The following is a 23,867-nucleotide window of genomic DNA, read 5'->3' as shown; positions in this document are numbered from 1 at the left end:
ACCAGCGTTAGGCCGAAGCCAGCATTAAGATCCATCGGTTGCAAGGGTGCACAGCCAACCCGACGTCTTCCTTCCACCTCCAACACAGTCACGCTCTCCTCCTCTCGGTCCACAAGAGAGTGGGTCTTTATTTTGTTCTAGATGTAAGCTGGTTCACTGGGCTGGAAGGTTTGTTCCCAGATGTTTGGTCACTTTTTTTTATTTGAAAAAATATATTTTATTCATAAGATGTACAAAAAGTAAAACATATTTATACACCTACCCAGTCGTGCAAGCCGCTCCGGGTTACCCGGGAGTACGTACACCAACTAAAGGAAAAAAACAAACAAAGAAGAAAAAAAAAGCAAAGAAAATACCCTGGCAGTCGTCACCCCGCACAGTCCCAGATGGCCCCCTGGCCAGTTGGGGAAGGCACCAGCTGGGCCCAGTTACCCAGATGTTTTGTCACCATTCTAGGTAACATCAACAGTGAGCCTCCGACGAAGCGCTGGTGTTGTGTCCCACTTTCTATTTATCTGTTTGGGTTTCCTTGGGTTGGTGGTGTAATTTCCTGCATTAATGATGTCATTTCCTGTTCTTTTTCTCAGGGGATGGTAGATTGGCTCCAAATCAATGTGGTTGTTGATGGAGTTCCGGTTGGAATGCTATGCTTCTAGGAATTCTCGTGCGTGTCTCTGTTTGGCTTGTCCTAGGATGGATGGGTTGTCCCAATCAAAGTGGTGTCCTTCCTCATCTGTATGTAAGGATACGAGTGATAGTGGGTCATGTCGTTTTGTGACTAGTTGATGTTCATGCATCTTGGTAGCTAGCTTTCTGCGTGTTTGTCCATTGTAGTGTTTGTCACAGTTCTTGCAAGGTATTTTGTAGATGACGTTCATCTAGAAAGCGGGACATAACACCAGCGCTTCGTCGGAGGCTCACTGATGATGTTACCTAGAATGGTGACGAAACGTCTGAAAAACTAACCTTCCAGCTCAGCGAGCAAACTCACATCCATAGTGTTAGAATATTTGAAACAGCCCAAGCATCCTGATTTTGGTTTAAATGTTTTCTTTTAAATGCTGCTGTGCTGGCCAATATTTAACCCAAAAACAGCATCACCAAAACTAAGTGTATTTTTTTTAAAAGATCAAAGTGCTGCGGATGCTGGAAATCTGAACCAAAAACAGAAATTGCTGGAAAAACTGAAGACACCAGGAAACATGTACTGTTTCACCCTCCACTGATGTTGCCAGACATGCTGAGTTTTTCTAGCAATTTCTATTTTGCATCAATAATATTATCTTAGTGTTGGATGTTCTTTGACATACATTAACTGCCATTGTACCCTACATTACAAATGTGACCAGATTGCATCTAAGTCTTCCATTGTACTGGAAAAAGTTTCAAATGTACCTGCATTTGATATTGATTTCCCTAACCCTATTTTTGATTTTTATTGGGACTGATATCATCTAACTTCATCCCCGCACTGGGAAATTAAATTCAAAATCAATGTTGTGATTGGTGATGCTAATATAGGAAGAGGAGATTAAGTCATAATGTACAGTATTATAGTGAGTGGGCTGGCTCTGGTAATCATCCGAGATGGTTCCAGTTATTTCAAGGTGGTAAGCGGAGGAGATGTTTTGAAGTTATGGGTCTGCAGATTTGCTAATCTTTCATTGTAACTGCAGACAATTGCTTAGATTTTCTGTTATCATTCACATAATGTGTGAATTTTCAATCTTGACTTGGCTGAGGATTGTTGCTGCAGTCGAATGAAGATAGTGGCTTCCCTGTACTGTTGATAACCTAGTTTTTTTTATGTGGATCTAAATTAAATGTAGACTATTTGTGGGAGTCCAGGACTTGCATCAAGTGGTCCATTCCACTGTGGTAAGCTTCTCTCAACTCTGTATCAAATGGGTGTGTTGCGGATATTGTGTTCTTGAGTAATTTTATGTCTATTTGTTGAATATAATGTTTTGGACATATTTTACACAATGGCGGTTATTCAGCACAGTGCCTAATTGATTAATGTCTGAACTCTTTTTCATTTTCATATTAGAGAGACATAAGATTAACTTATCATTATTTTCCTCAGTCATTGATTTTCAATGTGATACACTGCTCAATTGTTCCATGTGATCTTCAAGGGTCTCTCAGAACAACGTTTCAGGTTAAACATTTGCCACTGAGAGAATGAAAGCAGTTTAGTACTTATATCAATTATACACTATGTATAATTAAATGATGCAGTTCTATTTTCATTGAATGGAAAGCACAATTGTGTCATCAACTAAAACTGAACTGAAAGAGAAAGGCACGATATTCTAATGTTCATTTTGCAAAGATTATTTTAGGAAAGCTGTAATTATTCGAAGTGCCTCACTACTTCCCTTATTTATTATCAGGCAGATAAGGATTTTTTAAAAAATGGGATTTAACAGGAAGGGCAAATTTTTTTCACAGAGGATGGTAAATTAATTTAATATATCTGGAAGATTAGACATTAGGTAAATATGGAGCATAATCCTTGCCCAAGAGTACGTTATCTCCGCCTTCATACCTTGTTTGATTCTTTGATAACGTTTGGGCCAATTTTTATTTTGTTGCTCTGATAGTATTAGAGCCTGCTGCTTTGTGCTCCAGCATTAATTAGTTAATAAATAAAATGTTGACAAATCAATTTTCCCATTAATTCGGGAATAAGGACAATTATATTTATGTTGCTATGCATGCACTCTGCATTGGGAATTTACTCAGACTTGCCTGGGAAAAAATTGAGGAACACAATTTTCTCAAATGGAGAAAGAGTTAAGTGGACATTGGATTGATTTGATCTTTTCTGTTAATTATTTGTGGTAAATAAAACTCAAAGTGGCAATGTGAAAGTGCACCTGGTCACTTGGGAGTAAAAGTCCTTTTATGTCCATTATTTTGAGTTGCTTTCATACACTTCCTAGTGGCTGTAATGTACTGAGAATAAAGCTACAAGCAATTTTTATAATTAACAACTTACTTTGTAAATGAGTGCCATTGACTGGGATGAGAAATGTAAAGTGGTGCAATATAGGACATTTTGGACAGACTAGACAGACACTCCGTTTTGAAGCAGAATAGAGTTTATTCTGGATCTATTTCTCACCATTCCTGACTAGAATATTTGTTGCTGACAGTGAATGCTAAATATGGAAAACAATTAAGTTCTTAAAACTGACGTTTCTCACTTTGAATAACATAAACAACACAAAAAAAGCAAATAAATTACACTAATAATGTTGGCCACCTCAGGTTTAGTAATTAAAATACAATTGTGTTGATATCTCATTCTACATTTGAATTTTTATGAGCATCTGGCCATACCTAGCATTTAAGAGACTAATACAAAAACAATTCAAGATCAACAACTAAGAGAATTTGAATCAGTTAGATTAACTTCATGGATTATGTCAATGCACAAACATCTGAAAGATTTATGTAACACAGTGCTCAGACTGACAGTAGGAAGTTGTGGTTTTATTATCTCATTATTCTTATTTATTTGATGCCTTTCTCATTGAAGTGGAATTTAGCAATAAATCTGTTTTCCTCTCCATCTGGATAAAGATGATTATGAAAAGTACCAGAGGTTTAATAGGATTAGTGAATTCTTATGTCTTTGTAGTGTTACTAAATGTTCAACAATATATCCATCCATGGTTAATTTCCAATGCTTCTAGACGTACACCTGGGCTAGATAAGGACTTCTGTAATTGGTAAACTGATCATTACATTGTGCAATTTGTGACTTTAGGAGTTAACGCAGAACAGTAAATCCAAGTTTTTATTGTCACATTGCATTAGTTGTTACGGATGGTAATAACAGGCACTTATCAAAGTAGATTGCCATTGAAATGACCTGGTTCTCAATGTGAAGATTAGGAGGATGATATCAGTGTTAAGTGTATCTGTGTTGTTACTTGGTCATGTAATTCTCGCCTGTTTGAAGGTGTCATATATACAAATTTGCAAACTAAAAGGCAACAAATAGATGTTTCAAAAATTCTTAACTAGGGTTAAAAGCAGGAGGGCAAAAAGCTCACTGCTGCTGTAGCACAATCTGACTTGTGGGGACAGGAGGAGCACCCACAAAAAGTGGATGCAGTGAATAATTGTGTTCCAGTAAAATTTAAAAAAACTTAAAAGAGAGACAATCAATAAGAAATATAAAAAGCAAAGTAAGTCCTGGAAACCTTTGATTAAGATCAAAAACTTCGTAACCCATCCTGTAGCTTTTGCCTATAACTGAAGAGGGTAATGGCTAAGAGGTAACAGGCAACAATGAAGAGAAAGTAACCCTAAGGCACAAGGAATTTTCACAAATGTGTGTTTATTATTTAACAAATTTGTAAAGAAATCAAAGCTGTCTTTAAAATGGACACAAGGAATCTTAAATAATGGCTCTCAAAAGCCACATGCCTTCTCTTGTGGATTCATCTACAATCAAAGCAAACAATCAGACTGTGTTATCCACACAGTCAATCAGAAAGAGTTGTGAAATAATTCAAGAATTCCAGGGTGTCCACTCTACCCAAAAGGTATGAAGACCCAAACTTTCTGTGTTAAATAGGAGACAGAAGGGATATCACAAGGACTTCCAACAAAATTGACTTCACTTTGTGGAGCAATAATCCATTAAAATTAACATTTAGCTATTTTGTTTGATTGTGATAAAAGCCCGAGAAGAACACTGTGAGAGGGAGAAATCTAGAAACAGCAATAAGGACTGAAAATGATAACTCATCAGTTCTGGCAGCCTCAGTGGAAAGAGAAAAAGATTTAATGCCTTGAGTCCAAAATGTGTTCTGAAGAAGAATCTTGGACTCATAACGTTAATTCGGTTTATCTCATCACACATGTTGCCAAATATTTTTGTATTTTATTTCCTATATGACTCTTCTTCATTGTCATCCCTAATTTCCCTTGAAGATCCTTCTGAGCCACCTTCTTGAATGGTTGCAGTTTCTGCTGTGCAGGAACGTCGCCAGTGCTTTTGGGAAGGGTGTTCCAGGTTGACCATTATGTAAATGTCAGTAAATATCCAACTTCTGAACTTAGAAAGAAGTGAAGGTCTTTGTTAAAGAGCTAAAGTTGGATAGGCCAAGGACACTCTGAGAAACTCATGTTGTGTTGTCCTGAGACTGAAATAGTTAAAATCAATAGCTTCAAAAGAAGAGACCAGCCAAACTGAAAATTATTAGAGGTACATTAAAGAGATATGTGCTTCTGGACAAACTCAATCCTTATCATTTTTAAACATTAATATTTTTCATTGTTCTGATTTATTTTCAAAATGTTTTTAAAAAGATTGTGATGCCTTTTACTTTTTCGTGTCAACCTGATCAAGTATAAAATCTGATCTTTCACTATAAAATCTGATGCAAGGTTAATTAATGATATATACTGACATAGTCCACAATTGCATAAATAAAATGTTCTGCATACTGATTGAGGAAATAATGTGATAGACAATTACCCAGATTTAATATTTGGTAAGATTATCTTATTAATAGGCACTTTTTCAATTGCTATTCAAGACATATGTTTTTGGAGACATAGAAGCAATAAGAACATTCTATAAACAAATGTTATAATTGAATTCCCAATTAAATTGTTCCTGTTTGTCACAGGAACAGAAGTAATCTTTTAAAAAAAACTCCCCAATTAGAACATAGACAGAAATTTCCCATTCCCTAAATGATATGGATATTTTTGAGCCAATTTGGAAAACAATGAGGGCAAAGCTGGCAACTTAATGAGTCTTATGTGGGAAATATCAAACAAAGAAACTCCTCAGTAATGTGATCAGTGAACAGTCGTGTGAATAACTGATGACAATTATCTTTCATACGCTGGAACACAGAGGTCTCCAACAAGGAGGGAAATGGGATGCCTCTTTTATATAGTAGAATGTTTTCAGCTGTAGGCTACACAAACCATGTGGCATACATGCAGGAGGACATTGCAACTGTAGCAGGAACAATGACTGTACCTTTTCCTTAAATGACCCAAGAATGGCAGCACTACATGTAAGAAAATGGCAGTGCAATGTCGGAAGGAAACCGATTCAGGATCTTATGCAGCCTCGAGGACTTTGATTAAAGACAAAATAATGCAGATGCTGGAAATCTGAAACAAATACAGAGAATGCTGGAGAAACTCGTAAGGTCTGGCAGCATCTGCGAAGAGAGAAATAGAGTTAACATTTTGAGTCCAATATGACTTTTCTTCAAAACCACTAATTCCACCCAGAGATGATGCCAGACTTGTTGAGTTTCTCCAGCATTCTTTCTGTTTGTTTCTGTGAGACCTTTGAAAGTGTTTGTGAATTGCAAAACACAGGTGTAACTTTACAACTTGCCTGAAATTGTTTCTGCTCCACTTCTACTTCAGGGAATACTAGAAATAATTTGGAATGATCAACGACATTGTCAAAATTGCTTGTCACCAGGATTTTTGGACTACGTAGTTAGTCAATGCTTGAGGTTCACATGTAGAATTACAGATTACAGATATCTTTAACCTGATTTATGTATATGCCTGAATGATCTAATTGCCCCTCAAAGTGCTTCAAATTACTCACAAGTAGAACCAATTCCCTCAGCCACATAAAATGCACTTATTGCACCCACAAAATGTTTTGTGGCAGACACTTTTCATTTCCATTGTGCATTTGTGATTCAAATTAGGATAGCAGTCAACACAGGAAATGCTTCACAGGCTCAACTATCAACATAAGTGATCCAGAAAACTGGTGACAGTCAATGACAGCCCTCAACCCCAAATAACCCTTGTACTGCCCCATACCCTCTTGCAAGTGGTTCCCAATGTTTTCAATTACAAGACAGACTTCATTGGGACAAACAATTAATTCCATGGCACATTCACATTTTTCAGCTGAATTGATTGCTCAAAAATGTCACTTTTATTTGCATTTATTATGGATTATGATCTTACTAGAAAGATTTGCAACATAGTGTCTACAGCAAGCTAAAGAAGGATCAAACAAACATTTCAAATTTCATAATGACACACTTTCAAACTCTGCCCAACTCAACTACTTCTAGGTATTTATGGCCTTAAATCTGTCCCATAAACTTCATCAACCTGATACATAATGGAAATTCAATGAATCCTAGCAAAACACAAAGTAAAGTAATTGGGAATTTCCCAGGTTAGTGGGAAATCTGGGCCTGCCACTGTGCACAGAGCCAGGGTAGCTCAGTTGGTAGATCATCTGACCTTTTAACCTGAGGGGCTGGTTGATGGGTTCTGGAGGGGGACCAGTCCTGTTTGTGCAGACCACCACATGTTACCAGACCAAGCCAATCTGCACAAAATTACACGGTTAGTGCTGTGTCACTGGTGAAGTGAGATGCTCAGCTGGGCTGCAAGAAGATCAATGAGTTTTTGCACTCTACCATCCCATGCTATTTAACATTCACCCTTAACTGCACCAGATCTCTCTCTTCTCACTATGGTTTATGGACTATAACACTCAATATTGCATGTATCAGTTCCCGTCGACAGCTGTTACCCACCTCACCCTCCCAAACTACTAAATTTTCCTTCTCTCTGATTCACTGCGTTCATGTCACCATGTTTCCTGCCCTTGCATCTCCGCTATGTGCACTTCCATCGTACTCAGTTCCTCCCGTTGTTTCACTGCAGGAAATATTCGTCCATTCCTCCAAGCTGCTGTATCCGCAGCACTTCAACTGACATCCTGCAATTCATGGACAGCTTGGACTAGATCTACAGGACTGGCAGCGGCCCAATCTCCAAAGTGCAAGAAACAATCCCAGATTCTGGTAGGACTGACTAACTGTGTCCAACCCCTGAAATGGAATGAGATTAGCCCCTTGAATGACTGTGATGGTGCCATCTGAGTGACTGTAGTCCCCCTGGAGTTGAAATGCCCATCAGCCATGATTTAAATGGCAGAGTGGACTTGATGGGCCCAATGGCCTTACTTCCACTCCTATGTCTTATGGTCTTATGGTCTTTATTACACAAAGGACTAGGCCCCTTTGACTTTCATACATGTCCAGTTGTTTGAAGTACATGAAGTGTATTTGCTGCATAATGCTTACACATGCTACAAGTATGACATTGATATAACAGAGTGATGCACAGAGACATGTCCACTCACTTGACTATTCCCTGCTTCCCACCTTGACAAGTAGCGGCCTTTTCCTTTGACTAAAAATCGATGTAATACACAGTGATAGGCAGCTGGTAGAAGACTGTAGACCCTGTACACTGAGAATGCAACATGTACACAAAGAGACCTGGCAGAGGATTGCAGGAGGATGCAAGATATCCTGAGCCTCAAAGTAAAATCTGGAAGGGCTGCAGTTGTCCATGAAGTGAAGAGGCTACAGGTTTGCTGATGCTGGCTTGTGTGCTCGGTGACTTAAGGAAGATGTTGGCCATCAAGCCAACAGGGATACTGTAGTTAAGAATCATATGATTGATGTCCAGGACAAGTATTCAACAAGTTGCGGCTGCCTGGTACCTGTTCTGATTTACATTTGGAATTTGTACCGTCTAGTTTCTTATGGAAGGAATGGGAAATTGGTGCGTAACTAAGGCAAGTTGGGCTTTATCAAGATATTAAGGCACGGAAATAAGATAATGCTACTCATTGATACTGCTATTCAAGGTTTGAGGAGAAAATTGCAAACATTTTTCTCAACATCAGGATGCAGATTTTGACTGTGTTGATTCACCTTTCTCACATTGCTTCTGCCACATCAGACAAGGAAAGAGTCTGGCCAACGTTTCCTAATATTTTCCTGTACTGAGTTTGCTTATTAATTGCACCAGTGTGAGCTGGGAAGTATACAGATGTGTATTTAAAAGACTCAATAATATTAAGAATTTTTCAGGTACGTCAGTTCTTAATTATCACTCTGCCAGGGTGTGGACTGTAATGAGTGTGTTTCTTTTCCATTATTTGTCTCAGTTGCTTTCCTTTGGAGATGAAACTGGGGTGACATTGACTATCCTTAGCATTTCACTGAGTGTAATATCAAGCTAGCAAAATTAAAGCCAATTGGAATTGGGGTTTACTCTCTATTGGTGGAAGTCTTACTTTGTAAAAAGGAAGATGGTTGTGGCTGTTGGGGGTCAGTCTTTGTAGCTGCAGGGCATCTCCACAGGAGTTCCTCAAGCTAGTGTCCTAGGCCCAATCAACTTTGGCTACTTGATCCTCATAAGGTCAGAGTAGTGATGTTTGCTGATAGTTTCACAGTGTTCAACACTATTTGCAATTCCTCAGATCCTGAATTAGCACAAATTCAGCAAGGCCTGGACAAGTTCCAGAATTGCCTGACAAGTGTCAGGTAATATTTGTGCCGTACAAGTACCAGGTAATTACTATCTCTAGCAAGACAGAGAATATAACCATCGCATCTTGACATTAATGGTATTACCATCACTGAACCCCTCACTTCAACATCCTGTAGGACTAGTGTAGGCAAGAAACTGAACTGGGCTAATATATAAATTCAGTGACTTGAAAGCAGCTCAGGGATTAGGAATACTGCAGCAAACAACACAGCTGTAGCTCACCAAACCCTGTCCACCATTTATAAAGCTCAAGTGAGGAATTTCTTGAAATATTCTGCATTTGTCTGGATGATGGAAGCTCCAAAGTCACTGAAGAAGTTTGACACCATCCAGGACAAAACACCTCACTCGATTGGTGTCAACTCCCTAAACTTCCATCCCTCCATCACCACATCATCACAGTGACAGCACAATGAACCATCATCAAGATGTGCTGCAGAAATTCTCAAGGCTCCTTAAACATTACCTTCTCAACGCATCTAGAGGAATAAGGGCAGCAAATACATAGGAACACCACCACCTGGATGATCAATGACTGGATCAGGGCTCAGGTTATTCAGGTAGTTGGGGGCTGGCCTAGTTGTTTCAGGGCCTAATTAGGTAGTCAGTGGAGATGCCCAGGAGTTAGAATGCCTAATAACTTTCGCGTAACTATTCAGTTAAGTGTTTGCGCACCTGTTCAAAGTTGCCAACGCTAGCTCAGAGTCAGAGACATTCATGGAATGTCCCACCAGGAGGAAAATTGGCCATCACGAGTTGAAGTATCAAGCTCACTTCCCACATATGTTCATACATCAGAATATGCACTGGTTCTGGTACACATTTTCAAATGTGTGTCTAGTGTTCAGTGGTCTGGTGACTGAAGAATTTGGCCTTTTATATGTTGTTATATGTAGCAAAATTGATGAATTATGCATCATTTATATTGGTTAGAAAATACAATAGGCATAGTAATCTATCACTAAAACCAAGAAGCTTGATGAAAGATTATTTTCTCTGAAATAGCAAAGAAACTGTTGGTTATTTATCATAGATATGATAATTTCACACACAATTTGACTTTGCAGTATCTGTGGTGTCAGTGATACTTAAGTCTGGAATCTGAAAATGGCAACTAATCCATTATCAGCCATCCCTGCTACAAACTGTCATGCACACCACATTTGTGAGGGTGCTAGCCTGTATGTGTTAGGGGTATGCAGAGTGGAGACATTGTAGTGCAACTCAGCATCCAACATTGACTTGCTCCCTGACTTGTCATTTTGTGTCTTATAGATCTCATTAACATCACTTTTAAACACTCACAGCTGAGCATGAATTCAAGTGAGGGGGTGATCTGGTAGACGTACATAAAATAATGGAATGCATGGACTGGGTGAATAGACAGAGCCTTTCTCCCAGGGCGGAAATGTCAAGTACTAGGGGCTTAGGTTTAAAGTGAGAGTGTGAAAGTTTAAAGGAGATATGCCAGGAAAGAATTTTTTAACACATAGATGCCTGGAATGCTCTGCCAGGGGAGGTGGTAGAAGCCGGGTACAATGGCAACATTTTAGAGACATTTAGACAGACACATGAACAGGCAGGAAATGGAGGGGTACGGGTGATAATGGGAACTGCAGATGCTGGAGAATGCAAGATAATAAAATGTGAGGCTGGATGAACACAGCAGGCCCAGCAGCATCTCAGGAGCACAAAAGCTGACGTTTCGGGCCTAGACCCTTCATCAGAGAGGGGGATGGGGTGAGGGTTCTGGAATAAATAGGGAGAGAGGGGGAGGCGGACCGAAGATGGAGAGAAAAGAAGATAGGTGGAGAGGGGAGTATAGGTGGGGAGATAGGGAGGGGATAGGTCAGTCCAGGGAAGACGGACAGGTCAAGGAGGTGGGATGAGGTTAGTAGGTAGGAGATGGCGGTGCGGCTTGGGGTGGGAGGAAGGGATGGGTGAGAGGAAGAACAGGTTAGGGAGGCAGAGACAGGTTGGACTGGTTTTGGGATGCAGTGGGTGGAAGGGAAGAACTGGGCTGGTTGTGTGGTGCAGTGGGGGGAGGGGATGAACTGGGGTGGTTTTGCGATGCGGTGGGGGAAGGGGAGATTTTGAAGCTGGTGAAGTCCACATTGATACCATTGGGCTGCAGGCTTCCCAAGCGGAATATGAGTTGCTGTTCCTGCAACCTTCGGGTGGCATCATTGTGGCACTGCAGGAGGCCCATGATGGACATGTCATCTAAAGAATGGGAGGGAGAGTGGAAATGGTTTGCGACTGGGAGGTGCAGTTGCGGAGGCTTGGGGACCGCTTTGCGGAACACCTCCGCTCGGTTCGCAATAAACAACTGCACCTCCCAGTCGCAAACCATTTCCGCTCCCCCTCCCATTCTTTAGATGGGCCTCCTGCAGTGCCTCACATTTCATTATAATGGAGAGGTACGGACTGTACAGGCAGATAGGATTAGTTTAAAATGGCATCATGGCTGGTGCAGACATGGTGAGCTGAAAGGCCTGTCCCTGTACTGTACAGTTCTATGTTATAAGTGCACAAGGGACCACAAACTACTGCCACTTAAAGAGATCAATGTAGAACTTTCAAGTGTGGTACTTTTGACATTAACTGTTGAAGAGTTAGTGAAAGTGCTGTGCATTGTGCGAATGGAAGAGTGGCTAGAGTCAGAGGGGAATGTTCTTGGATTTTTATGAGGATGTTGATGAGTGAGTGGGCAAAGATGTGAAAAATGGAATGTAATGTGGAAAAATGAGAAGTTGTTCATTTTGGCAGGCAGAATAGAAAGGAAGCATATTATTTAAATAGTGAGGGATTGCAGAGCTCTGAAATGCAGAACAATCTAAGTGTTCTCATGCATGAAATTCATAGGTTTAGTAGACAGGAGGAACAAGTAATTAAGACCAATAGAACGTTATCAATTATCACGAGGGGAATTGTATTGAAAAGTAGGGAGATCATGCTTCAGTTACACAGTGCACTAATGAGATCACATGTGATGTACTGTGTACAGTTTTGGTCACCGTATTTAAGGAATAATATGAAGTATCAGAGAAAGTTTACCCCAGGTTAATATTTGGAATGGGCATATGGTCTTGTGAGGCTAGGCTTGTATCTGTTGGCGTTTAGAAGAGTAAGAGATGAATGGATTGAAACATATAAAATCATGAAGAGCTTTGATAGGGTGGCTGTGGAGAGGTTGTTTGCTCTTGTGGGAGAATCTAAAACTAGGGGGCAATGTTTAAAAAAAATCAGGGCTTACCCCTTTAAAACAGAGGTTGAGCAACATTTTCTCTGAGAGTTTGAAGACTTTGGAGTTTTGTCTCTCAAAAGGTGGAGGAAGCAGAATCCTTGAATATTTTTAAGGCAGAGATAGATAGATAGATTCAGGAAAACAGTGAGTTAAAAGGCTGTCATGAGTAGGTAGAAATATGGATTTGAGGTTAAAATCAGAAAAGCCATAATACTATTAAACAGTACAACAAGCTGAAGGGACTGAATAGCCTCCTCTTGTTCCCAATTTGCATATTTGTGTGTAACATGAACTCCCACAAACCACACAAATTATTCAGCTGTGTACTGTAGTGAGGATCTCTGTGCTTGATCCTTCCTTAGCAGTGACAGTGGGTCAGTGATATTCATCTTTTCAGCAAGGGCAACCACTGAGTACTTGCATGATTGGAGTCCCAAAGTCCGTCTAGTGATTCTGGCACATGGTGTGAATCTGGTAGAAAAGACCACCTCCAGCAGTTTGTAGTTCATTCCAACTCAATGCTGAACAGGCATGTGTGGGATCTTCAGAGATCTGCTTGCATTGGCCATAACTCTCAGACATCTGCATTACTCCTCACCCTTCTAGACTGGCATATACTATGACTTTCATTGGCACATGTGGGCCATAACATCACAAAGTTCAAGCAACTGCAAAGCTGTTCCTCAAAAGTTTGAAAGCAGTTTTCTCTTCTTCAGCAAGTATGAGCCATTGGTTCTTTATAGTTAATTTCCTCAATGGATCAGTCTGGGTAGCAACATTTGAGATACACTTCAGTCAATAGCTCACAAGTCCCAGAGAACATCCCACTTGATTGGAATTTTGTGCTTCACATGCCTCTGCTCTTAGAGCCATAGAGATATACAGCAGAGAAACAGATACTTTAGTCCAACTCATCCATACTGACCAGATTTTCTAAATTTATCTAGTCCCATTTGCTAGCATTTCACCCAAATCCCTCTAAACCCTTCATATTTATGTACCCATTCAGTGCCTTTGAATGTTGTAATTGTACCAGCCTCCACCACTTCCTCTGGTAGCTCGTTCCATACACACACCACCTCCTGCATGAAAAGGTTGCCCCTTAGATCCGTTTAATATCTTTCCCCTTTCACCTTAAACCTGCACCCTCTAGTTTTGGACTCCCCCACCCCAGGAAAAAGACCTTGCCTATTTACCCTATCCATGCCCATCATGATTTTATAAACCTCTGCAATGTCATCCCTCAGCCTCCAATGCTCCACAAAAAATAGCCCCAGCTGATTCAACCTCTCGCTTATAGCTCAAACCCTGCAATCCTGGCAACATCCTTGTAAATCTTTTTTGAAGCCTTGCAAGTTTCACAACTTCCTTCCTAAAGCAGTGAGACCAGAATTGCACACAATACTCCAAAAGTGGCCACATCAACATCTTGTACAGCTGCAACATGGTCTCCCAACTCATATTCTGAATGCACAGACCAGTAAGGGCAAGTATGCCAAACGCCACCTTCACTATTTTATCATTGTGGTTAATCTCAGAATTGTATGTGGTACCTAGAAGTTGCAGAATCCATACCTGTGGTTGATGGTACCTTGGACCCATACTTGAAATCATTTAAAAGTTGTAGGCTTGCTCAATTGTCTTGTAACTTGAAAAAAAAATGTATTTTCTCTTGGAATACAGAACCTCAGTGACCTTCCTTGTTGAACAATGGATGGGAAGTTCTGACATTTTACAAATGCTGTTTGCTCCATGCTAGTAGGAGCCTGATGGGTAAAAGGTCATGGGTACAAACACATTCACGGCCATAGATGGTCCTCGCCCTACTTGCCGGCTGCAATTCTGGCTTCAACAGAAAGTAAATATCACTGAGTAAGGCCCTTGATGATGAGTACATTGTTGGCACGCTATTCTGTGATCAGCAATTTACCTAAAAGTAATCAGTGATTCCTTCGAATGTTCCTTGCAAATGGCTGCAGTTCAGCTGCTCATTCTTCGGAGAGGGTATTAACTGGAGTGTTCAGCTCTAAAATGGCAGGACTTCTGATGAATTATTATTACACACAAATAACATAAATAGTATGAGTGGTGCACAACAGGTGCCGATTTTAAGCTGACCCACAGGATTGAAAAACTGAACATGACCAAATTGAATTTTTCCTCCCATATCTCCATCTCTCCACCAAAAACAAACACAAGGCTTCAAGCTTCTTTTTAAAACTCAATATCTGGGGTGACTGACCATTTTTGATACACAATTCTGAACCTCATCATGAGTTGCAATGTTGCTCTTGAGACGGATGGTGGGATACAAGATACAGCATGGTGCTTCCAATAAGGCAGTACTAACACTTAATATATTATTCAGGTCTTAGTTTTTATAATGCATAGTCTGGGCAGAAGAGACCCACAAATTAAGCTTATCCAGTAGGTGATAAGAATTCCTACAAGTTCAGAATTCTAACCTTGCTTCTCTCTTGTCTGTGTCTCGATGGATACCTTTGAATGTTAGCTCTATAACACCCAATACCACTTTGCTGCATTCACAGTAAGAGCTATTGACAGCATTCTAGCCAATACAGATCTAAACCTCTCATCTTGTTCCTTTCTATTGCCTGTCATTGGGAACCCTTATATCATCTTATGGAATTCATGTTGCTGGATTTCGAGTGCCACATTTATGCCAAATGCCAGTGACTTGTACTGGTATAGTCCATACTAAGTGATGAATATTTGTTCTTTCCTCAAATCAAGATGAACCTCCAGCTGATTTAGGTCTAATTTAATTTATCTCAGTTGTTGACATCCCTTAAAAGACTTCTTCCATTGTGGGAATTGAGTGTCATTCTCTCACAACCACTTCATGAATTTGCTATATATCAAATTGCTCCCACAACAGCACTCCCCTTCAGTGTTGATCGTTAAGTTGGCTGTATGATGTCTTGTTCCATCAGTTCCCTGATCCTTGCCTCAACTTACCCTCTCAGATGAAAAGGTATTCTGTGTACTGTCTGAGGTACAGGCTTCATGTTTTCATCAATGGTTCATCTTATTTGGCAGAAGTATAACTTAAAATTCGTGAAAACACAGCTCAGAACTGCTCTCTAAACTTCACATAGGACTTCACTGAATTCACTTTCAATCCAATGTGTTGCACACCCAAGGATTAGGCAGTTTGTTTGATCAGAAGAGACTCCTCTTTCATTACAAATTCTGCCACCACGTTCTGATTCCCAGCTCTCTCATCCATGGAAGAGTTTGAAGTGGAATATAAGACATGTGAGGATAAAGCCTTTAGACATATTTTAAAGATATGCATTTGATCCTCTTTGTCTTCAGTTCCTCCCACAGTGCTCTGTCAATAACATTGTTGTAAATTCACCACCAGCAACAAACATTGGCACATTCTTATGGTTGCACATGTTGAACAAAAACATGTCTCCATGATTGCCAGTCATTACCTCACTCTGCACCTTCTTCAACACATCTCACAGCTGCAGCACTTTCATATCTTTTTCCTTTACGCAGTTTCACTCCTTGTTTGTCTTTCCTTCAATGCAACTTGTCAAAATAATCTTTGCCCCCACATTTTCTGCTGTTCCTTTTATTGACAGGGCCATAATCATCAATCATAGGGTCCCAAGTTGCCACCATCTGAAACATTTTCATAGACATTTTGATGTATGAATTTACATGCATCTGGATTCTGCAGTGCCACACAGTTAAACTCAGCTTTTTCCGTGCTGATGTTAGAGGTGGAACCAAGCTTTATGCTGCAAATTTGTCCATCTAGTGCTTTAAAGAGAAGATTTGTAGCTCAGGCTGTGGATGAGGTCGAAGACTTGCTCGCTGAGCCAGTGGGTTTGATTGCCAACGTTTCGTCACCTTGCTAGGTAACATTGTCAGTGCCCCTCCAGTGAAGCATTGGTGTTCTGTCCCGCATGTTAGTTATAAGCCTCACTTTGCTGGGGTGGTGAGTATTACTTCTGATTTTGTTTCTCAGTGGTTTGTACACAGGGTCTAAAACATGTATTTGTTGGAGGAGTTCCGGTTGGAATACCTGGCCTCCAGGAATTCCCTGGCATGTCTCTGTTTGGCTTTCCAGTATGGTTATCCATTCTTGGTTGGTCACATTGGAGTATAAAGTTTTTTGATGCTCAGTTTCCTGCTCATACTTATGGAGGTAGTTGTGGGCATCGTTGATCATAACTTTTATCATTCTGTGGCTGTTTTGTGCAGCTGTTCTTTGTGCCTGTGAACATGCAGAGGGAATTCCTGGAGGCCTGGCATTCTAACTGGAACTCCATCAACAAACACATTGAACTGGACCCAATAGACAAACCACTATAAAATCGAATCAGAAGTAATGCCAGCCCCAGCAAACCAAGGCATATAAATAACAAACAGGACAGAACACCAATGCTTCACTGGAGGCATATTGATGATGTTTCGTCACCCTGCTAGGTAACATCTGCAACCAAACACACTGGCTCGGCAAGCACTTCTGCAACCTCATCCAGTGCTTCTGATGCAGCACCTATCATCGATGTGTCATTCAATCTCAACATACCTCAAATAAAAACAAAATACTGTGACTGCTGAAGTTTCAAAGAAGAATCATATTGGACCCAAAACATTAGTTTTGTTCCCCTCTCCACTGATACTGCCAGACCTGCTGAGTTTCTCTAGCACTTTCTGTTCTTAGTTCAGACTCCTCTCCTTTCCGGCAGTTTATGTTGCACTTTATCAGACTTTATCATTATCTGGCTAATCAGATCCATCACAATATGGTCGCATCCATTTGACACACATATCTCAAACAGTTTCCAAATCTCTGTATTGGTTTTCCCTCCTTGTGCCTGTCTGACAGGGTCTGTGGGACAGAGGAGTCTGAGCAATATGGGCGATGGAAAAACACATGGCAGAGCTAAGTAACAAGTGCAATGAAACCTTCTTGATATTAGGATCAACTCGCTCCATATTGTAAGCAATTTGTAAGCAGCATCGTGAGACTTTTGCTAGGTAGTGACAATATGACAATAGATGGGGATTAACGATTTTGAAATACTCTGCTAATGGCACAACTGGCTTCATTAATATTCAGCCTCCCATCTTATTAAGCTCGACAACCAAGCTCAATATTAAGAAAACAAAGTGTGGAGCTGGATGAACACAGCAGGCCAAGCATCATCTCAGGAGCACGAAAGCTGACATTTCGGAAGGGTCTAGGCTCGAAACGTCAGCTTTTGTGCTCCTGAGATGTTGCTTGGCCTGCTGTGTTCATCCAGATCCATACTTTGTTATCTTGGATTCTCCAGCATCTGCAGTTCCCATTATCTCTGATACTATTATACCTGACAGATTTAGCTCGCTGCTTACTCTGAACAGCCTCCACGTTGGAAACTGGGTACCAACGTCTCAGGGTACACTCCACGTCCACCATGACAGCCACATGTACCAGCCTGTAAGAACCCTTAAGGTTCATTTCCAATCTACCTTTTCACTTCAAAGTTGCACCTCAGGATACAGTGATGGCTGTTATTGTAATGCGGCCAGCAAGGATACAATGCACTCAGGGACGCATACCAAGCTCATGGACTGGACCAAGCTGCATCTTTCGGCTTTTTCACTTGCTGTCACAATGCTGACTCATTTTGACCCTATCTGGAAGCTCACAGGATCCCTGCCTTGCTTTGCTTTTTACATTTTGTCCCTTGAGCCAGAGATACCAAGTTCATATTACTGCTGTTTTGCCTTGCCATTTAGCACAGACACAAGCGAGAAAGCTTGTCATGGTTGTCAGCAGGCCCCCAGTGAAGTCAAGGGGGCCAGCCTTCACTCAGGGCTCCTGGCTCAATAAGATCAAGGCAGTCCCCAATATCAGCCAAGGGCTTGCTTGGGTTGCTTAGAGTCAGGATAACAGAGTGTTAGATATTACAAAGGTGGATGGGACAACACTCTCTGTAGGTACAGGTGGAGAAGTGAATGAGTAGGTAGTGCAGAGGGCATGCAGAGTTACTGGTGTCAGACCATGGGGTGGACAAGAGTGAGTGAGGAAAATGTTGTTGACAATAGTGAAGGTGGTAGAGCATGTGCCTTGATAGGAGGTGGATATAGTAACAGAGTGAGAATAAGGTATTGGAGATGATGGTGGCATTTACATTGGCTTTCTTCCTAGATTGGTGGACATTCCTTGACAGCTAAGATTGCTTTGACACAAGAGGCACTCCTGGACCAGGCTGGCATCACCTGGTATTGTATTATCCACTGCTGGTCTTTGGGAAGAGAGAAGGCCTGCCTGTGCATTACCCCATCCAGCAGGGTCTCTTGGATCAGAGATAGTAGGAACTGCAGATGCTGGAGAATCTGAGATAACAAAACGTAGAGCTGGATGAACACAGCAGGCCGAGGAGCAGGAAGACTGACGTCTGGGGCCTAGACCCTTCTTCAGGGCCTACGCCTGAAACGCCACTCTTCCTCCTCCTCTGATGCTGCTTGGCCTGCTGTGTTCATCCAGCTCTACGTTTTGTTTTTTCAGGGTCTCTTGGATGCTGTGTGCAAAGTGGGTGATGATTTTTGCCTTTCTGCCAAATACAGGGCAAATGTCAAGAGCCCTGCAAGGCAGCACCAGACTGACAGTGTTTGCCCAGGTGCGAAACAGGCTTTAACAGATGGCACAGATACAAGGGAAGGCAGTGAATGCCAGGATCTCCATTGAGTGATATGTTGCCCTGTGTAGTATGGTGGGGTGGAAATTGGACAGGAGAAGGCGCCATGAGGTGTGGTAGGTAATCAATGAAGCAGTTTGGTAAGAAACAACATGAAAACTCACTAGGCCTCATGGTGGGCAACTGACCTAAAAATCCTGATGCACCTGAAATTTAACTAACAGCACAAGATTTAGCCCAATACTTTGGAATGTGGAATCTTGCATGACCAGTTAAAGATCCTTCAAAGAGTTCACTGCCCATTCATAATCCATCTTATGCGTATGTCAGGCAATGCCTTGAAAATCTCACCCATTGACCACCTTGATCAATAATTTCTAGTCCACCACAATTGTCCCGTCTAAAAACAGGCTATAACTCTCAGCATACACTTCAATCTCCTCAAGCCCACTTTCTATTTAGCACTGAGGGTACTTGCATCACATTGTTGGAACAAATGTTCATTCCCCCCCGGATTTCAAATATCGCAGTTCCAGCAAACGCCATGACACAATTTTAAATATCCCTGCATTTGTCCCACCCCTTTTCCTCATTTCTATTGTGGCATCTTAGGCTGAAAAGTAAAATGTACTGTCAACATTTGATTTTAACAATAATTTAACAAGCTTTAATGAAGGCTCCTTCTAATCCTAAGTGACCATGCAACCCCAAGTTATGTAAGCCCCCAAGAAGTACAGAGTGCACCTTCTTAGGTCTTATTCAATTACTTTCTAGAAGTTACCAACATCACGACAGAGTGTTTGATAAAATTAGATCTATCAGCAGGATTTACACGTTCATGATTGCACACCTAGCCTATGATCAGTGTTTGATTAATGGCTGACTGTTGATTTTTGCTTTTTATTTTAACTATCCTCCGTAGGTGTGAAAGAATCAGTTTCAGTCATAATCTCTTCTTTGCAATCTGTGGGCAGCATTTAGTATCCAGTCTCAGAAATGTATTTGCTGGTGGTTCGATATCAGCTGGATACCCTGCCAACTTCTCATCTCTTCCAAGCTCAGCACAACTGGTGTTTAAATGACTGACCTAAGGCAATGGCAATGTGGGAAGCCTCCAAGTCAAACTCCGTAATGTTTGCTTACGTGCTTCTGGAGAGGTGCCTTGTTGTCAAGGACTCAGTATCTGGCTGAGACACCGAGCAGTGGCTAGGAGCACCAAGGGCCATCATGTATACAGTCATAGAGTCATACAGCATGGAAACAGTCCCTTATGGTCCAACTGGTCTGTGCCAACCATAATCGCAAACTAAACTAGTCCCACCACCTGCGCTTGGCCCATATCCGTCAAAGCATTTCTTATTCATTAACTTATCCAAATGTCTTTTAAATGTTATAACTGTACCCGCATCCACCACTTCCTCTGGAAGTTCATTCCACATTTGAACTCCTCTCTGTATGAAAAAGTTGCTCCTCATGCCTTTTTTTTAAAACCTTTTCCCTCACACCTTAAAAATATGCCCCCTGTGTCTTGAAATCCACAATACTAGGGAAAAGATACCTGCCTTTCACCTTACCTATACTTCTCATAATTTTATAAACCTCAATAAGGTCACTGCTCAACCTCCAATGTTCTAGTGGAAAAAAAAATCCCAGCCAATCCAGCCTCTCCATTTAATTCAAACCCTCCATTCCTTAGTGCGAACATCATGGTAAATCTTTTTTAAACCCTCTGCAGCCTAAATAGCAGGGTGGCCATATCTGGACACAGTACTCCAGAAGAGGCCTCACCAATGTCCTACTTAACATCAACATGGCGTCCCACGCCCTATACTCAAAGATCTGAGCAATGAAGGCAAGTGTGCTAAACACCTTCTTAACCATCCTGTCTACATGTGAACGTGCCATCAAATGCCTTTCCTTTTCTGCAAGCCTTGCCTTCCCTTCCCTTGCCATCACCCATCACCACCTTGGGTCCCCTACTGAAAGTTGTTTGTTAAAATGGGGAAGGGCTCTTTAGAATTCATCTCGGATTATTTCTATCACTATGCTGCTGATCACAAAATCAAAGCCATGATTCTTTGCAATGCACTGATCAATATAAATAGTCCTAGATTAATTCTAAAGGCCCGTCCCCATTTTTACGAACAACTTTCAACCTCCCCAGTCGTGCCTTGTGATATTTTGGGCAGTATTATTCCAGCCACATGGAGGTTGCTTTGGAGGCATGGGGGCCGGAAACAAAAATTACTTTGGTCATCTTCCCCACTGTGTTCCTGCTCTCTTGTGCTTTTGAAGTTTTGACTTGAGGCAGTTAGAACAACCCTCCCAGCAGGGAAAACCAAGCATGTTCAAGAAGACAAAAAGCAATTTAAGATATCAGATATTATTTCTCTATTCAGAGGATAAACAATAGATAAAGCTGTTTGCCCAGAAAGAAGAGTATACCTGCCCAAGAAACTTTTACAAGAAACAGTTACAGACTATTTCTGAAGAAGGATCTAGACCTGAAACATCAGCTCCTCTTGTGCTGCTTGGCCTGCTGTGTTCATCCAGCTCTGCACCTTGTTATCTCAGATTCTCTGGCATTGGCAGTCCCCACTATCTCTCAGTTATAGACTATAATTGTGCAATTGTTATTTCGGACATTTGAGATAATACTGAGTGTAGGCTTTCATCGTCTGAACGTATTTTGTAATCTTGTCACTGCTGCTTAGGTAAACAATACTGAGTTGTATTTTTCTTTCTTATGACTCATTCATGGGACCTGGATCTTGCTGGAGAGGCCAGCATTTATAATTCCTCCCTAATTGAGAAGGTGAAATGTTATGTCTTGTTTTTGATACTCAAGATAGCAGCAGGAGTAGGTCATTTGACCCCTCAAGCCTGCTCCACCATTCATTATGATCACTGCTGATTATCGAGCTCAATATCCGAATGCCACCCTCCCTTCAAATCCCTTGATACCATTAGCTGCAAGAGTTATATCTACCTCCTTCTTGAAAACATGTAAAGTTTTGTCTAAAGCGCCTTCTGTGATAGTGAACTCATAAGGTTCACCTCTCGCTGGGTGAAGAAATTTCTCCTCATCTCAGTCCGAAAGGTATATCCCATTATCCTTAAAAAATGTCTCCGGGTTCTGGACACCCTCACCACCGGGAACATCCTTCCTGCATCTAACCTGGCTAGTCCTATTAGAATTTTATAGGATTCTGTGAGATCACCCCCTGCCCCCAGTACTTCTAAACTCCAATGAATAATCCAATGAGCTGATTCAATGTCTCTTTATATGTTAGTCATGCCTTCCCAAAAATCAATTTGAATGAATAAATGAATGATTTATTGCCACGTATCTAGGGACACAATGAAAAGTGTTCTGTCGCCACGATCCGGCACCAATTTGAGGTACAAAGGAATAAAAAGAAATTACTTCAATAGAGTTTAATTCATTGGCCAGGGTCCCAAACACGGCTACAGGACATCAGCAAGGTTTCCGTTCTGGGTCCACTACAGCCGGGAGCCCCCCACTCCACATGCCGACAACAATGTGATAGACAATGTGCCACTGAAAGAGCCCATGCTTTGAGCCGACTGCACCCAGAACTCCCCATTCTGCCATTGCTGCAGCTGATGGCCTGCCACCATTCCAGGAGTCCATGCATCAGGCCTATGAGTCACAGCAACACAGCTCCAGCCTCCCTGCAATGTCAGAAAGGTGAAAAAACAAGATAAAAAGGAAAAAGGTGAAAAGGAGAAAGAGGAAAATGAATGCAGCCAGCTTGGAATGGATGGATTCAGCCTATACACTGCCTGCTGTGCTGGCGTTGCCATTTGGTAAACCTTTGCAGCACTCCCTCTATATCCAGATCATTCTTCCTTAGACAAGCAACCAATTACAGTCCATCTTATGCAAGTGCTTTAATTAAGAGTGAGTTTCAGGATTTTGAACCAGTGACAGTGAAGGAACAGTGATATAGTTCCAAGCTTAAGTTGTACAGAGTACTGGTGAGACCACATCTCGAATACTGTGTGAAATTTTTGTTTCCTTAATATGACATTAGAGGTGGTTCAAAGGAGGTTTGCTAAACTGATCTCTGATGAAGGGTCCAGGCCCGAAACGTCAGCTTTTGTGCTCCTGAGATGCTGCTTGGCCTGCTGTGTTCATCCAGCCTCACATTTTATTATCTTGGAATTCTCCAGCATCTGCAGTTCCCATTATCCCTGGTATGAGAGGTTCCTTAATGAGGATAGGTTGGACACACTGACCTTTTCCTCCACAGGAGTTAGAGTGGGTGTGACTTGTTTGAAGTGTGCAAGATCCTGAATGGTCTTGACAAGGTGGAAGAGAGATTTCGTCTTGAGTCGGTCCAGAATTAGGGAATGCTGTCACCTTTTTAGGACAGGGATAGGGGGAACTTTATTTTCCACTCAGAGTTGTACGATTTTGGAATTCTCTGTTTCAGAAGGTGGTGTAAGTGGAATCATTGAGTATTTTTAAGGCAGAGGTAGATGGATTTTTGTCAGCTAGAGGAATAAAAGGTCATCGGGAGGTAGATGGAAATATGGAATTCAGATGA

At 41.3% G+C, this 23,867-nt stretch overlaps 1 protein-coding gene across 3 annotated transcripts in view; it reads left to right on the top strand.

The window, feature by feature from the left end:
* The first annotated feature begins 1,577 nt into the window (after positions 1 to 1,577).
* The window catches only part of cnga1b (cyclic nucleotide gated channel subunit alpha 1b), a 50,633-nt gene continuing 28,343 nt past the window's right edge, over positions 1,578 to 23,867 (top strand). The window contains exons 1-2 of one of the 3 annotated variants that reach the window (XM_048555025.2): positions 1,578 to 1,878; positions 7,696 to 7,835. The gene's annotated coding sequence lies outside the window, so the exon portion shown is untranslated. Of the gene's footprint in view, positions 1,879 to 7,695; positions 7,836 to 23,867 lie in introns of those variants that run through there. The other 2 variants (XM_048555116.2, XM_059647667.1) reach the window with 2 other exon arrangements.

This window comes from Stegostoma tigrinum, chromosome 1 (assembly GCF_030684315.1).
Source record: "Stegostoma tigrinum isolate sSteTig4 chromosome 1, sSteTig4.hap1, whole genome shotgun sequence".
NCBI classification, from domain to species: Eukaryota; Metazoa; Chordata; class Chondrichthyes; order Orectolobiformes; family Stegostomatidae; genus Stegostoma; species Stegostoma tigrinum.
This window is presented reverse-complemented; position numbering and strand designations above follow the sequence as displayed.